Genomic DNA, 17,119 nt, shown 5'->3' on the forward strand with positions numbered 1-17,119 from the left:
GGGAGTCTGGGAGGAGGCAGAAACTTTTTTTTTTTCTTATTCTCAATTAAAAAAAAAGAAACACAGAAAACAATCCAAAGAATCAAGAAACAAAAAGCTGCTCCTTGGAGAAAATCAGCAAGATTGATAAACCCCTATCCAAACTAATCAAACGGCAGAGAGAGAATATGCAAATTAACAAGATCAGAAATGTAAAGAGGGACATAACCACAGACACTGAAGAAATTCAGAGAATCATTAGATCTTACTACAAAAGCCTGTATGCCACATAATTGGAAAATGTAAAAGAAATGGAAACATTTTTAGATAAGTAACATAAATCAAAGTTAAACCAGGACCAGGTGATCAATCTACATAGACCTGTTAGTTGCGAAGAATTAGAAGTTGTTATCAAAAACCTCCCTACCAAAAAAAGCCCAAGTCCTGATGGAGGAAGGTCATTGTCTAATAAAAAAAACTGGCTTGGCCCATTTTATTGGTTAGAACATAGGTGGGTTGAGTAAACAGAAGAGAATGCTGGGAGGAAGAAGAAGTAAGGTCAGAAGTAATGCAGCTCCTCTCAGAGCCAGACGCCTCAGACAGAGAGGCATGCTCTGCTCTCCCAGGCAGATGCACGCAATGAAGCTCCTCCAACCCAGGATGGACTTAGGCTAGAATCTTCCCGGTAAGCGCACCTTGGGGTGCTTACACAGATGATTAGAAATGGGCTAAATTAATATGTGAGAATTAGCCTAGAAGAGGCTAGATAGAAATGGGTCAAGCAGTGTTTAAATGAATACAGTTTGTGTGTTGTTATTTTGGGCATAAGCTAGCCAGGCGGCCGAGAGCTGCGGACTTAGCCCCGCCGCTCCTATTTCAACAAAGTCCTGACAGTTTCAATGCAGAATTCTACCAGAACTTCCAAGAAGACCTAATACCTATACTCCTTAATGTATTTCACAACATAGAAACAGAAAAGTCATTGCCAAGTTCCTTTTATGAAGCTACAGTTACACTGATACCAAAACCACAAAAAGACTCAACCAAGAAAGAGAATTACAAGCCAATCTCACTCATGAACATCAATGTGAAAATCCTCAATAAAATACCGGCAAACCAAATCCAAGAATGAATTGTTAAATTATCCATTTTCAATGCATTATCAAGTAGGCTTCATCCCAGGGATGCAGGGCTGGTTCAACATATGCAAATCTATCAATATAACCCATCATATAAATAAACTGAAAGAAAAAAAAAAACATATGATCATTTCATTAGATACTGAAAAAGCATTTGACAAAATTCAACATCCCTTTACGATGAAAGTTGGAGAGATTAGGGAGACAAGGGTCATACATAAATATAATAAAAGCTATTTATAGCAAGCCGACGGATAACATCAAATTAAATGGAGAGATACTCAAACCATACCACTAAAATCAGGAACACGACAAGGTTGTCCACTTTCTCCATACCTCTTCAATATAGTGCTAATAGTTCCTGCAATCGCAATAAGACAACATAAGGGGATCAACGGGATTCAAATTGGTAAGGAAGGACTGAAACTTTCATTTTGCAGATAATATGATAGTGTACATCAGCGACCCCAACTCCAGCAAAGAACTCCTACAGCTGATAAACTCCTTTAGTAGCGTGGCTGGATAAAAGATCAACTCCAAAAAATCAGTTGCCCGCCTATACACAAAGGATAAGGAAACAGAGAGAGAAATCAGAGAAGCATCACCTTTCAGGGTAGCAACAAATAGCATAAAATATCTTGGGGTAATTCTAACAAAGGAAGTGAAGGCTCTATTTGACAAGAACTTTAAGTCTTTGAAGAAAGAAATTGAGGAGGATACCAGAAAATGGAAGGATCTCCCTTGCTCTTGGATTGGGAGGATCAACATAGTAAAAATGGCAATTCTATCAAGGGCAATTTATAGATTCAATGCAATCCCCATCAAGGTCCCATCAAAATTCATCACAGATCTTGAGAGGACAATAATCAACTTTTTATGGAAAAACAAACAACCCAGGATAGTCAAAACAATCTTATACAATAAAGGATCGTCGGGAGGCATTACCATCCCTGACTTCAAACTCTATTACAGAGCTACAGTATTGAAAACAGCTTGGTATTGGCATAAAAACAGAAAAGTCGACCAATGGAAGCAAATAGAAGACCGGGATTTGAACCCTCAATCCTATGAACACCTGATTTTCGATAAAGGAGCTAAAAGTTTACAATGGAAGAAAGAAAGCATTTTCAACAAACGGTGCTGGCATAACTAGATGTCGACCTGTAGAAAAATGATAATAGATCCATATCTATCACCATGCACAAAACTCAAGTCAAAATGGATCAAAGACCTCAATATCAGTTTGAACACACTGAACCTGATAAAAGAGAAAATGGGAACTTATCGGCACAGGAGATCACTTCCTACGTATAACCCCAGAAGCACAGACATTAAGGGCAACATTGAATAAATGGGACCTCCTGAAACTCAGAAGCTTCTGTAAAGCAAAGGACACTGTCACTAAAAAAAAAAAGGCAACCCAATGACTGGGAGAAGATCTTCACCAACCCTGCAACAGACAGAGGTCTGATCTCCAATATATATGAAGAACTCAAGAAACTAGACTAGAAAATGCTAATTAACACAATTAAAAAATGGGGCACTGAACTGAACAGAGAATTCTCAACAGAAGAAGTTCAAATAGCCAAAAGACACTTAAGGTCATGCTCAACCTACTTAGTGATCAGAGAAATGCAAATTAAAATTACTTTGAGGTACCATCTTACCCCTGTCAGAATGGCTAAAATCAAAAACACCAATGATAGCCTTTGCTGGAGAGGATATCGAGTAAGGGGTACACTCATCCATTGCTGGTGGGAATGCAAACTTGTGCAACCACTTTGGAAATCAATGTGGCGATTTCTCAGGAAATTCAGGATCAACCTACCCCAAGATCCAATAATACCACTCTTGGGAATATACCCAAGAGATGCCCTATCATATGACAAAAGCATTTGTTAAACTATGTTCATAGCAGCATTATTTGTAACAGCCAGAACCTGGAAACAACCTAGATACCCTTCGATGGAAGAATGGATGAAGAAAGTGTAGAATATATACATATTAGAGTACTACTCAGCGGAAAAAAAAAAAAAAAAAAAACAATGACATCGTGAATTTTGCAAGTAAAAGGATTGAAATAGAAAATGCTATCCTGAGTGAGGTAACCCAGACCCAAAAAGATGAACATGTGATGTGCTCACTCATAACTGGTTTCTAGCCATGAATAAAGAACATTGAGCCTATAATTTGTGATCCTAGAGAAGCTAAATAAGAAGGTGAACCCAAAGAAATACATATAGTCATCTGCCTTGATATGGGATGTAGACAAGATTGTCGGGGAACAAAACTGGGATCTTGGGGGTGGTGTGGGATGGTGGTAATGGAAAATGGGATGAGAAATGTGAGAAGGGGATGATGGAGTGAGCTTGGGGGAATGGGATGGTTGGGATAAAGCAAGGGTAGATATGGGAGCAGGGAAGTATATATCCCAACTAAGGGAGCCATCTTAGGGTTGGCAAGAGACTTGACTCTAGAGGGGCTTTCAGGTGTCCAGGGAGATGTCTCCAGCTATTACCTTGGGCAACTGAGGAGAGGGAACCCTATAGCCATACTGATGAATATGTTGCATATCACCTTAGAACCTTCATCTGGCGATGGATGGAGATAGAGACAGAGACCCACACTGGAGCATCGGACTGAGCTCCCAAGGTCCCAATGAGGAGCAGAGGAGAGAGAACATGAGGAAGGATGTCAGGACCACGAGGGGTACACCCACCCACTGTGACAGTGGGGCTGATCTAGTGGGAGCTCACCAAGGCCAGCTGGAGTGGGACTGAATAAGCATGGGATAAAACCGGACTCTCTGAACATGATGAACAGTGAAAGCTGATGAGAAGCCAAGGACAATGGTACTAGGTTTCAATCCTACTGCATGAACTGGCTTTGTGGGAGCCTAGCCTGTTTGGATGCTCACCTTCCTAGACCTGGATGGAGGGGGTAGGACCTTGGACTTCCCACAGTGCAGGGAATCAGGACTGCTTTTCAGACTTGAGAAGGAGGGGGAATGGAGTGGTGGGAGGGGGAGATGATGGAAAGAGGGGGAGGGAAATGGGATGCGGGGAGGAAGCAAAAATTTTTTCAACAAAGAGGGAAGACAGAACTGAATGCTGAGAGAAAGAAGGACGGAGTGAGGAAGACAACATGGTCCCGCTACCACCACCAGAGATAGATATGCTAAGACTTCACTGGTAGGCCATGACCTTGTGGTGATATGCAGATTAGTAGAAATTGGTTAAATTAATATGTAAAGGTTAGCCAATAAAAAGTTAGAGCTAAATAAATAAATAAATAGCAGGTGAACACTCAAAAAAATCTTTCACTTTGGAATTTAAAACAGATCGCCCTCTAGTGGTTAAAGTGAGTATTGTTTATATTGCATCTTATTTCAGATCAAAAACTTTAAAAATTATGAAATAATTTATTCATGCTCTTGAAGCTACCTTGGCAGGTTTTATTTAGTTTTAAGAACAGGGTTGAATGGTACTTTTTACAGAGTTTATATTTTATAAGCATAATAGAATTCTATAGAATCTATCAAAAAATAAAATAAAACATTAAATGCACATTGTATATATTTTCCTTATATATGATTTTAGGTAATACAGTAAAATGTTGGTTAAAAGCAATGATTTCATCAATGAAATGAAGAACATTGCAAAAGAAGTAGAAATTATACAAACCAGTGTCTGATGGATTTGTATATGCAAAAGTAGTGTAGTCGAAAAATGTTTTTACAGGTCTTATATCATGGTCTCATGATTTTCTCATACTGGATAGAACATTAAAAACATGAATGATTATGCTACTACTTGTCAGGGATTCATGTGTCACATATATCAAGTCACTGACAATTCAATTTTTTATTTTTCATTTTACCAGGTCATAGTCACCATATATATAAATGTGAAAAAAAAACAGATTTGTATCATGACATTTTAATGCAATTCAGTAAGGATTATTTTTCATCAATTAAATGCCAACTCATGTTTATTATGAAGTTATACTATTGCTACCACATAAGAGACACATAAGAGATTATTATTAATAGACCAAACAGTTATAACCATGTTTCAACTCATGGAAACATAGAAACCATGAGAAATATAAGTCAAAATGTAACATCACATTAAAGCAATTTTTCTCATGAAAAAATAAAATTAAGTAAATGACGTGAGGGTATGGGCAAAATAAGTATTATGAAGCTATTATAAACTATTATAAAGTATTATAAACTATCCAAAAAACTGTTTATTAATGGTCATTGCATTAAGATTCCTGTTTACTAACACAGTCTCATAAACTGTATCCAGAAAAAATAAAATTGAGATTAGCAACTTGATAAAATTAGTTACACAAAAAGTTATGGATATTTAGATATTAAGTATTAGGGGGAATTTAGAATATATGTAATAAAGATTTGGAATATGTTTCATTGTCTCTCCATCAGTTAACAGATTTTATCAACAATAAATATTTGTTAATCATGTGAAGAAGTAATACTAAATTTTAAATGATTATATATTTGCCTATATGAATTGCTCCCATAGACAAAAGAGCATAGAATATTTTTAAAGATGTTAAATAATATTAGCAGTTATGACTGATGAATGATAGAATATATATATGTGTGTGTATGTATATATATATATATATGCATATATATGGCATCAAGGAATTCATTTAATAAAAAGGATATAGTGAAAATATATGATATTCAAAGTGTAGTTAGTTTCTATACCATAAGCATTTTGATGAACATTATAATCTATCATTTGTAATTGAAACAGTAGAATCAATGCTGAACATCATTCATTGTTGTAAACTGAATCACCCATGATTTGTAAATTTGGTCAAACTTGCAGGTTGAATAGCCTGACTCACCATAACAAACAAGAATTTGGATGTATAAGCAATAACAAAGTTTTATATATGTATTTTGACCTTGATGCTGAGACCACAATTCCACTGAACAAAAAGAAAATCACTCATTATTACTACAAAACAATGAATCACAGTACAAAATGAATTTTTCTATAGACTTGACATTTCTTAATAAATCGAACTACAAGTACAAGGTAAAACAGTGTTTATATTTGAAACTTAAACTGCAGTAAAGGCATTTTGATAAGTAAAATACTTCAAATCAGAAGTCTTGTCAAATTCATTTATAGACTACAGTGTTGTCAAAAATTTAAAACACAAAGAAAAATCTACATTGCCACACAAATTTCAAGTGAGTTATAACAAATATTCAAGTAAGGACATTTACATAACCTGTAATTGCAAAAATTTAATCTTCAATGAAATGATAAGTTAAGTGGAAGAATCAAGAAAATAACCTAATTCTTTTCTTCACATGCTATCTAAAGTACTAAAATTGTTAATATATATTGACATTGAAACTTGACTCTAGTTATCTATGCAGGAAAACACTTTGGAGTATAAAACATGTTCATTCACTGCCTGGTTCACAATGAAATTTTACTATATTGACATTGTTTGTATGCCACCAGTACAAGTTTTGGTGGAGATTTGTTTTCTCTTTTATCATATAAATATGTTCACTCCTTTAAAGGAAAATATCACAGAATCATCAACTATGGACAGGAGAAGAAATTCTGTAACTCTAGGCAAGTATGGAAGTTAAGAAAGAATGATAGCGTTTAGCTGCAGAGGAAGGTGAAGAGCTTTTTGTTATGATTTTCAGAGAAGGCAATATATTCCAATTTTGAAGAGAAACCATTGTTTTCAAGGTAATTAAAATGCCAGGATGTACCAGAATTGTTGGACAGATGTATTCAAAAAGGAGTTAAGTATGTACTTAAGTTGTACCTGCAAAATAGGCCAGAACCATTATACATGAAGTAAACTTGTAACATTTTCATATGCCTAAACAATCAGTTGTGGTTAAAGATTCTCTCTATATCTATGCTCAGGAATCACATTTAATTAAAAAAAAAAAACCTTTGAGTTTTGTATGCATATTTAAAAGATCTAATTTTAAAAAAATCTGCCATCTTTTAGTAGATAAATTCATGTCTGGGCAGCAAACTCTTAAATACAAAATGCTAAATTAAAATGTCCATTGAATTAAGTAAAGATGACATATTTAGGGTTCAAATACTTAAAGGAAAATGTGTAAGTATATCTTGTCCAGTTAACTTTTGTAATTATTATATATTATACTCTATTGTTTAAGAATCAGAAAAAAAAATTATTGAAAACATTTGTGCAAACATACTAATGAGGAAATCGAGTAAGACTCACATACTTGCAAGTGTTCTGTTGCTACTCTTTTCCCTCTCAGTAAAGGCTCTCAGTTATAAGAATGATGAAAGCATGTCACAGAACAGCTTAAAAAAAAAAAACCTTTCAAATTTTGATGTAATGCAAATAAGACAAACAACAATTATTGAGAACTATAGTACTTAAATACATTAGATTCTTTAAGAAAACTAAATATGGTTGATTCATGACACCTGAAAAATAAAATACCAATCTACCTTTCTTGTTCTTTATATGTACCATGTACTGTATCTGTCCTTTTATGGAATTAAGTGTCAAACTGTCAAGAAAAGAGTAATGGTTAAAATAATCACAGTCTTCATTGATTTAAGCCTCATTTTAATCGAGTTCACAAGAAGACAGCATTCAGTTTCAGTGATCTTAAAACATTTTTAAAAATTGTTTTAGGCATTATTCTTAATAATAAAGATGAAATTTCAAAGAGAAAGATGGGAGGACATTGAATATTATTAGTACTCCTGGATTAGACATCACTAGTTTTTACTTTAAAAATTGAAAAAAATTCTGATATTGTGCAAAACTGAAATAGTTTTCTTAATCATGAATCATTGGTTCAGCAATGCCTCTTTACCTAAAGAAATAGAAAAACATGAAAAAAAGTGGTAGAACTATAATGCCTCATTTTAAAATCTAAAATTTCAAGACAGAAAAATTGGTTTAGAGCTTTCTTATTGCTGTTGAAATGAGATGCACTAGCTCAGGCTTCTACTTGGTCTTAGGTTGGTAGCTTTTTGGGGAGGATTAGAAAAGCGGTCTTGCTGGAAGCATTACAATGGGCGCATGATTTGAGGTCTCAAAATCACTCCCCCTTTTTAGAGATGGCTCATAACCATCTCTAATTCCAGTTCCAGGTCATCCAAACCCCCCTTCTGATTATTATAATACACTTAGGCACACACACACACACACTAAAAATTTAAATATGCATTTCTTAAATGTAAAATGAAAAATCTTCTTTGGAATATAGAGATCTAAAAGAAATGTATTAAAAGTTAATAAGTAATTGTGATGAATTCTGATTGTTCTGCACAAAACAAACAGCTGTTTTGAACTTGTCTTCAAGAGTAATAAAGTCATCTGTTAGAAAAAAACCTGACAATCTAGGATGACTTAATTAGAACTTATCTAAGTGTGGGCATGCACATGTGTGTGTTTGTGTGTATGTTTGTGTGCATGCAATGTGTGTGTGTGTGTGTGTGTGTGTGTGTGTGGTTGACTATGCTATTAGAGAAAAAGGAATTTTATAAAAAGGTCATGAATTGACACTGAGGAAGCTCAGAAGTTTAACAAAATCTATGATTTTTGAGATAGTTTAATACCAGATTGTAAAATTTGAAACTAATCTTCACTTAACAGTTTTAATGGTTGTATTCATCTTCAAAAGCCTCTGCTATTATGCTAGGATGATTCTACAAAATTATAGATCAGGGTTTCAAGAACAGATTCTATGAACAGTCTCCTTAATTCTCAGCTAAACTGAGCGAGAAGATTACATGTTATTACGATGTAGCACAGCAGGATTTTCCCCCAGCAAACATAATGATGTGAAAAAAGATAAAGTTATCACTCCTTTCAAAGAGGTCATTCATACAATCCCAGAAGAACAATGCATTTCACAAAGATTATCTAAAGATGCTGAAAGGTTCACATTGTAAAGCCTCTTTCTTAATGTTTCTCTAAGGGACTCTGATCCCAAAACACCTCCAGAACTACCCGGTGATCACGCTTCTCAATGAAGACACATGGAGAAGTAAGAAAAGGGGTTCTTTTTGAAATATCAAAATGAACAATATTCTTATGGCAAGGCACAAAAGGCACTTCTCAACCATGAATATTTGATAAAGGAATATTAAAGTCATATAACATCTATGGTTTTACCCTTTCAATACTTACATACTAGGTATAAAGAAGTCTCATTAGATTTCTTATCATAAGGACAACTCTCATGAGAAGTTGCTGTTCTGAAAGTTATTTGATTTATTCAAAGATGTTTTTAGGATTGAATTTTTAACTTCCTTATTGTTTGGGAAATTCATATTATATGCATTTAACATTTGCCCATGGACTTTACTCCCATGCCCTTCCCTCAAAATTCCTCCTCATTTCCCAAACCACATTTCCCTCCCAACATTGTTTTATTTTTAATATAATCCACTTTGTCTACTTAGTTTAGTCTGTAAGTTGATGTATGTACAACCATCTACTAGAACATGAGGAATGACTCAGGGGCTACGTCCCTGAAGAGAACTGACTTAAATTATTGACAATGTAGGCTGTACAATATAAAATCTTCATTGTTACTATGATAATTTTGTAAGTACATGCAAATAGCTAAATATATTATTATACAAATTATAAAATAAATATCCAACTTCTCTATCTTAAAGATACTCCAGAATATTGTTTTCTAAGGCTATAGAAGCTCCAGTGCAAGAAAAGCCATCTGTATTCTTATCTGGCTGTGAACTCTATGAACGATAACAATTCTCCTGGCAAGATTCATCAACTTGTGAAATTGTGGTAAAATATTATTGTGGCACCTAATCACTGTTTGATAAGGTTTGAAGAAAAGGTAGGATGTGTGACTTCAATAAAGGAGTACAGTTGAAAATGATATTAAGATTTTTTAAGTTCAATTGATATGGTAAAGCTCAGAAATATGTTTGGAGAAGAGGAAATTTGAGTTGACCTTTGAGCATGTTAATTTAGAAAAGTATATAAGAACCTTAAAGTCATTGAAAAAATGAGCCCTGGGAAACGACAATTTTAGAAGGTTGAAAAATTCAGTAAAGCTATTGAGAATGACTGGCTTTAAGGTTAAAGCAACAAGAGATAAGATCAAGAAAGACATATAAAACAAAAAAACCTAGAATATACGTCTGATAGATTTGTTGAAATGCTGGAAATAGGTCAGTTGAAAATTTAACCTTAGAAATAATAACAGAATACGGCCAGTGAATTTGAAAACTATACATTCATATTCTGATTATAGAGTATAAAGTATTTTTATTGGGTTATCAAAACATCTCATTGATTTGTAAATAGTATCAACCCTTATTTTGTTTTGAATAACTGAAACAAGAAGGTATGATGCAAACAAGGGGTTAATTTTTAATATTACATATTCTATTAAATATACTAAAGCAATAAATACCTTTCTTGGTATAAACTATTTTTAAAACCAAGCCATTATTTTTTTTCTTTTATTATTCTATTTATATGTATCTCTCCAGTATATAGCTAGAAGTTTCAACACACATACCATATAAATATGCTCTATTTGCTTATCTCACATGATATTTAGAAGGATCATATGATTTAAAATCCTCAAAAGTTTGTTACTTATATTTACATTCATATAAAACAACATGAAGTGAAAGCAAAATTTTTATTGCTTAGGACACTAGTAGTAACAAAGAATTAATAGTATATGAAATAACATGAATTCTAGGAACAGATGATTTGAGAAAATTTCATTTAAATAATACATTTAGCTTCATTTATAATTGTAATGAATAATGTTCCTACCCACATTTTATTAAATGTTTAAACAGGAGTAGGTTAGAAACAAAAATATTTCATAAAATGTATGGTTAATCATATATAATTGTATTCTATATATTATTGAATGTTGTGATCCATTCCTTAAACTTCTTAGTGAAATTATCTCATGTTGAGAAATATCTGTGCTTACTAAAATAGTTCTCACCAACTCTTGTTAAATCATAATGAAAGTCAATAATACAGAAATTACTTAACTAGATATACAATATAGAAAGTTTGAAACAAAGGCTTGTGAACACAGGTCACAAGACATCATACACCTAGGATGAGTGTTAAACTATTTATAATCAATTTAAAGATTATAGATTATAAATTTCAGTATAGGGCTGGAGAGATGGCTCAGTGGTTAAGAGCATTGACTGCTCTTCCAGAGGTCCTGAGTTCAACTCCCAGCAACCACATGGTGGCTCACAACCATCTGTAATGAGATCTGGTGCCCTCTTCTGGCCTGCAGGTATACATGGAAGGAATGCTAAATATATAATAAATAAATCAATCTTTAAAAAATAAATAAATAAATAAATAAATTTCAGTATATACGCTTTCCAAATTTCCAGAATTCATTGAAGCTTTGCCAATTTCAAAATTTTGAAGTTATTTATAAAATTAGGACAGTAATGTAAAGAAAATGATAGAATGATACGTTAAAATTGAAGTTTTAATTCTTGACACCTGAAACTACATAGTAATGTTGCTCTACTGTAGAAAGAAAAGTAAGGAAACAAAAACAATAAGCATAACTTGGACAATTGTAACCAACTCAGTTTACTCAGTATTATTCACTCTTCGACATTCATAATAAGCTACAAAATTCAGGAATGATTCTTTCACATTTGTTATAATAAAAATCATTGGAGATGCATATATATTTAAAAACAGAAACGAGAATTTAGTGATTGTCATAGAGTGCAATCCTTATAGACAATGTTAATTGCAGCACTGAATTTAGCATTTTCATTCTATTTAGTGTTCCTACTTTTCTTTTATTTATTTATTTGTTTATTTATTAAAGATTTCTGTCTCTTCCCCACAGCCACTTCCCCATTCCCTCCCTCTCCCCGAAACAAGTCCCCCTCCCTCGTCAGCCCAAAGAGCAATCAGGGTTCCCTGCCCTGTGGGAAGTCCAAGGACCACCAACCTCCATCCAGGTCTAGTAAGGTGAGCATCCAAACTGCCTAGGCTCCCACAAAAACAATAGGTGCAGTAGGATCAAAAACCCGTTGCCATTGTTCTTGAGGTCTCAGCAGTCCTCATTGTCCGCTATGTTCAGCAAGACTGGTTTTAACCCAGGCTTTTTCAGACCCTGGCCAGCTGGCCTTGGTGAGTTCCCGAAAGAACATCCCCATTGTCTCAGTGTGTGGGTGCACCTCTCTCTGTCGTAAGTTCCTTGCTCGTGCTCTCTCTCCTTCTGCTCCTGATTTGGACCTTGAGATTTCAGTCCAGTACTCCAATGTGGGTCTCTGTCTTTGTCTCTGTCTCCTTTCATCGCCTGATGAAGGCTAATGTTCAGGAGGATGCCTAAATGTTTTTCTTTGGGTTCTCCTTCTTATTTAGCTTCTCTAAGAACACGAATTATAGGCTCAATGTCCTTTATTTATGGCTAGAAACCAAATATGAGTGAGTACATCCCATGTTCCTCTTTTTGGGTCTGGCTTATCTCACTCAGGATAGTGTTTTCTATTTCCATCCATTTGCCTGCAAACTTCAAGAAGTCCTTGTTTTTTACTGCTGAGTGGTACTCTAATATGTATATATTCCATACTTTCTTCATCCATTCTTCAATTGAAGGGCATCTAGGTTATCTCCAGGTTCTGGCTATTACAAACAATGCTGCTATGAACATAGTAGAGCATATACTTTTGTTGTATGATAAGGCCTCTCTTGGGTATATTCCCAAGAGTGGTATTGCTGGGTCCATGGGTAGGTTGATCCCGAATTTCCTGAGAAACCTCCACACTGCTTTCCAGAGTGGTTGCACAAGTTTGCATTCCCACCAGCAATGGATGAATGTACCCCTTTCTCCACAACCTCTCCAGCAAAGGCTATCATTGGTGTTTTTGATTTTAGCCATTCTGACAGGTGTAAGATGGTATCTTAAAGTTGTCTTGATTTGCATTTCCCTGATCGCTAAGGAAGTTGAGCATGACCTTAGGTGTCTTTTGGCCATTTGAACTTCTTCTGTTGAGCGATCTCTGTTCAGCTCAGTGCCCCATTTTATAATTGGGTTGATTAGCCTTTTACAGTCTAGTTTCTTGAGTTCTTTATATATTTTGGAGATCAGACCTTTGTCAGTTGCGGGGTTGGTGAAGATTTTCTCCCAGTCAGTGGGTTGCCTTTCTGTGTTAGCAACAGTGTTATTTGCTTTACAGAAGCTTCTCAGTCTCAGGAGGTCCCATTTATTCAATGAGGCCCTTTGTTCCTACTTTTCACAAAACAGATTTCAAAATGTTTCTGTTAAAAACTGTGCTTCTGAACTTGAGATTTGCTGTCTTTAAAATAAAGGACGAAGAAATGAAAGACAGGTCCTCAAGACATACATTCATCCAAAGCTTATGACACTTCTCACAAACAAATGAAGTCTCCATGAATAGAAATTTATGAATCAAAAGCAAGTGATATTAATAGTGGCTGATAACTAAACCAAAACAAATAACTGAGTACTGTCAAAAAGATTAACAAAAATCTGCATTTGTATATACATGCAATGATATGAATAATTACTAATTTACTAAATGATATGCATATAGCATATAAATGGCTAATACAGAAACTATATACAAAGATGTTTGTATGTAGGTCTACACACATTGGAGATGCATATATATATATTCAAAAACAAAAATGAGAATTCAATGATTGTCATAGAATACAATCCTTATAGACAATTTTAAATCACTTTTCAAAAGTGGTTCTTCTAAACTATTGTAGATTTTGAGTGCTTTTTTAAGGTTTAGAAACTTAACTAAAAAATAAGTATTAATTTTTGTTGTGATCCAGCTGCCCTCACTTCCCCTGACTGACAGCAGAACTTCCTTGTGGTCTGTAATTGACAAGGATGTTTGTTCTTTCTGGCTGGTGGGTCTCCACAGAAGGAGTAGAGGTATAAAAGGTTGGTGGGAAAAATAAAGGTTGCTGTTCTTTCACCTAAAAAGAAGCCTCCGTGTCTCAATCCCGGCACCCGGCCAGTCTTGGCATCCAGGCTGCATTGGCTGCAGCTTTTTTTTTTTTTTTTTTTTGTAAATTCTAGTACTTTTAAATTTTATATGGGCAACAAGACAAAAGAAAAAAATATATTTCTAAATCACTATGCTGTTCACTATGTCTGTGAAGACATTATTGACAATTTTATTTTTGATTCTTTTTTGATAGCTTTTTGTGATAGAGTAATAATGGGTTACTCTGCTGAGGTCTTAATTTCTATCATGGAATAACTCCATTTATTTTACAAGAACACCCACAAAGAAAATTCAGCACTAGTCACACTGCTGAAAATTAACTTTTGATTAAGAATCACTGATTTGCTTTTTAAAATTTGAAATACCTTCTATTTATAGTAACAGTATTATCACTAATGCAAAAGGAAGTACAGGAACCTACTGTAAATATTGGTAGTAGATAGCTGTGAGACTATTAAAGATCATGGCAGAAGCTAAGGAACTCTTCAATGATATTCTAATATAATCAATCATACACAACTTTTTTCTTCTCTTCTTTGGAAAATGAAGCAGTATTTTGAGAAAGAAATATGTATTATTTGTATCTGTGCCAAGATTTCTTTGTACAAAATAATCATTTGGATATTTTAAATCATGGAATTAACTTATAGGCCATTTGAAGTGTAGACAGCTGCATATTATTTTATGTGCAAAGATATGAAGGTTGAAACACTTGGATATCTTTTATCATGGAATTAACATAGGCTTTTTCAATTGTAGAACTGCATGTAGAACTTCATACAAAATATGAAGGCTAATTTTTAAAATGGATATATATTCTGAATTTTGAGCTGAATCTCATTCTGGAAAGAATATAACCACAACATTGTACACTGAATGAATATATAAAATGACAGATGTTGGAAGAAAAGAATAATGTTAAACTTGTAAGATTAATGAAGATTTACTTTCCAAACTCAGCACATTTTCTGAAAATATCTACAAGCCTGTGATTCATCTAATCCATTAATTCCTGTGGCATTTTCAGTGAGGATCTTAAAGTCCTAGTCAAATGCATTACAGTGAACAATAAACTATCAAATGAAAAGAATATCTAAAATTACTCATTTTTGTTAAGAGTCAATCTGAGGAGTCAAGTACTTTGATGAATTCTAAATTTCTAGAAAGCTAAGTAATATGCAATAAAGAACCATATGTCATTTTGCTCATTTTGTTTCATTCTTCTAAGTTTCATATGTCCCTGATTTATTCTGTGAAATGATGAGAAAAATGAACAGGCTTTCTTGTTTAATTCTCTTATTTTCCCTCATTTTTCTTTTCTGATATTATTCTGACTTTTAATGGAGAATTTCTAATATTTTTTTTAAATGACAGAACCAGTCAGGATCATTTAGAATTATAGAATAAAAAGTTCATATACTGGAGATGCTGTCATATCATCTTCATTCAACATCTTCATTTAGGGAATGCATCCACAACTTGTGGAAATGGGTTCTTCTCCAGCTGAGAATATCTTCATTAGTCAGTCATAAACTAAATATTTCTTGGAATTTTAACTAAAATTACCAAGCATTTAAATGCTATAAGCCTTAGGCTAGGTAGGCACTCACTCAAAATTATAGCTTACACTGTATTACTGTTTTGCAAAGCCAGACTTTTTATGTTGAACTTTATAGTAGATTGTAGCAGTTTTTCAAGGAACTCGCAGATTACAATATGTACCTTTCTTCTCCTTGAATGATTAACTGACATTTCAAAAGTTTTGTATGTTTTATATGCTTTTATGCTGGAACTCAATTTCTTTGAAGTATTCTGTGGTAGCAAACCATATTTAATAGCTACTGGAAAACTATCATCTTTCAAAGCTTAAGTACATGGATCTATAAAGTTACAATTTTGCACACTTTGTAAAAACAAGAAGCGATTATTCTTTGGACCATAACATTCAGTTTGCATGTTTTAACTGACTACATTAAAGTAGACTCAAAAATGTGTTGTGTCATGTGCTTCAAGGATTGCTAAAGCTGCTCTTTTTAGACAATGAGCTAAATGTTCTTTTATAATAATTTGTAGAACAATTAATGAAAATTAGGGGACATAAATTTGGGTTCAACCTGAAGATCAGAAAACCAAAAGTCTTGCTTCAAGTTTGTGATTATCTCAGTTCTCTGTCTCTAACTTTTCTTAACTCTTTTCTATTTGATTCTCAAAATATTCTGTTTCTCACATGCATATGACTTACTAAGAGCTAAATTTAATATGGTCATTCAACACATAGTTCTTTGTTTTCCATAAACCTCATTATCAGTTTCATGTCCATGGAATAGTAAGGACACCATGATAATTTCCATTCCAGAAGAGTGAAATCAATGTCAAAAATATAGTAAAGTCATCTAATTACACTCTTTTCCAGATCGTCTAATAACAATTTTCAATTTATCTTTCTTGTATATTTTAAAGATAAAAATATGACTTAATGTACTATTCACAATAATCAACTTTGTCATCTTTTGGTCTTAAGAACAACTTTTAGAATAAAATAAGTTGAGGTTAATTTTGAGTGTTTTCTATCAAATGTGTAGTAGACCATTATATCAATATGATCTTTCCCATGATATTTCTGCTTTGAAACTATTTTCATTTTCTCAAAACATATTTTAGGTGAATTTTTCCTTCCTCCCACTTCCCATTGATTCTTAAAGGCTAGCTCTAAAAATATCTTTAGAAGGCATACATTTTAAAATTGTTAATCAGCCATGTCCAAAAAAATGTGCATTGTGCCAATCAGTAAAATAGCAAAGTATTCATATGCCATTTTCTCCTTGAATATATTCCTAGTACATGCTGAGGATAAAAATAATATGTGACATAGTCAATTCTGACTGCATAAATCAAAAGAGATTTTCATGGTATGGTTTGACATTATTAACTATGTCCAACAATTTAAAATGT

Source organism: Alexandromys fortis, unplaced genomic scaffold (genome assembly GCF_014885135.2).
Source record: "Alexandromys fortis isolate MF-2015 unplaced genomic scaffold, M_Fortis_MF-2015_v1.1 scaffold_327, whole genome shotgun sequence".
Lineage (NCBI taxonomy): Eukaryota > Metazoa > Chordata > Mammalia > Rodentia > Cricetidae > Alexandromys > Alexandromys fortis.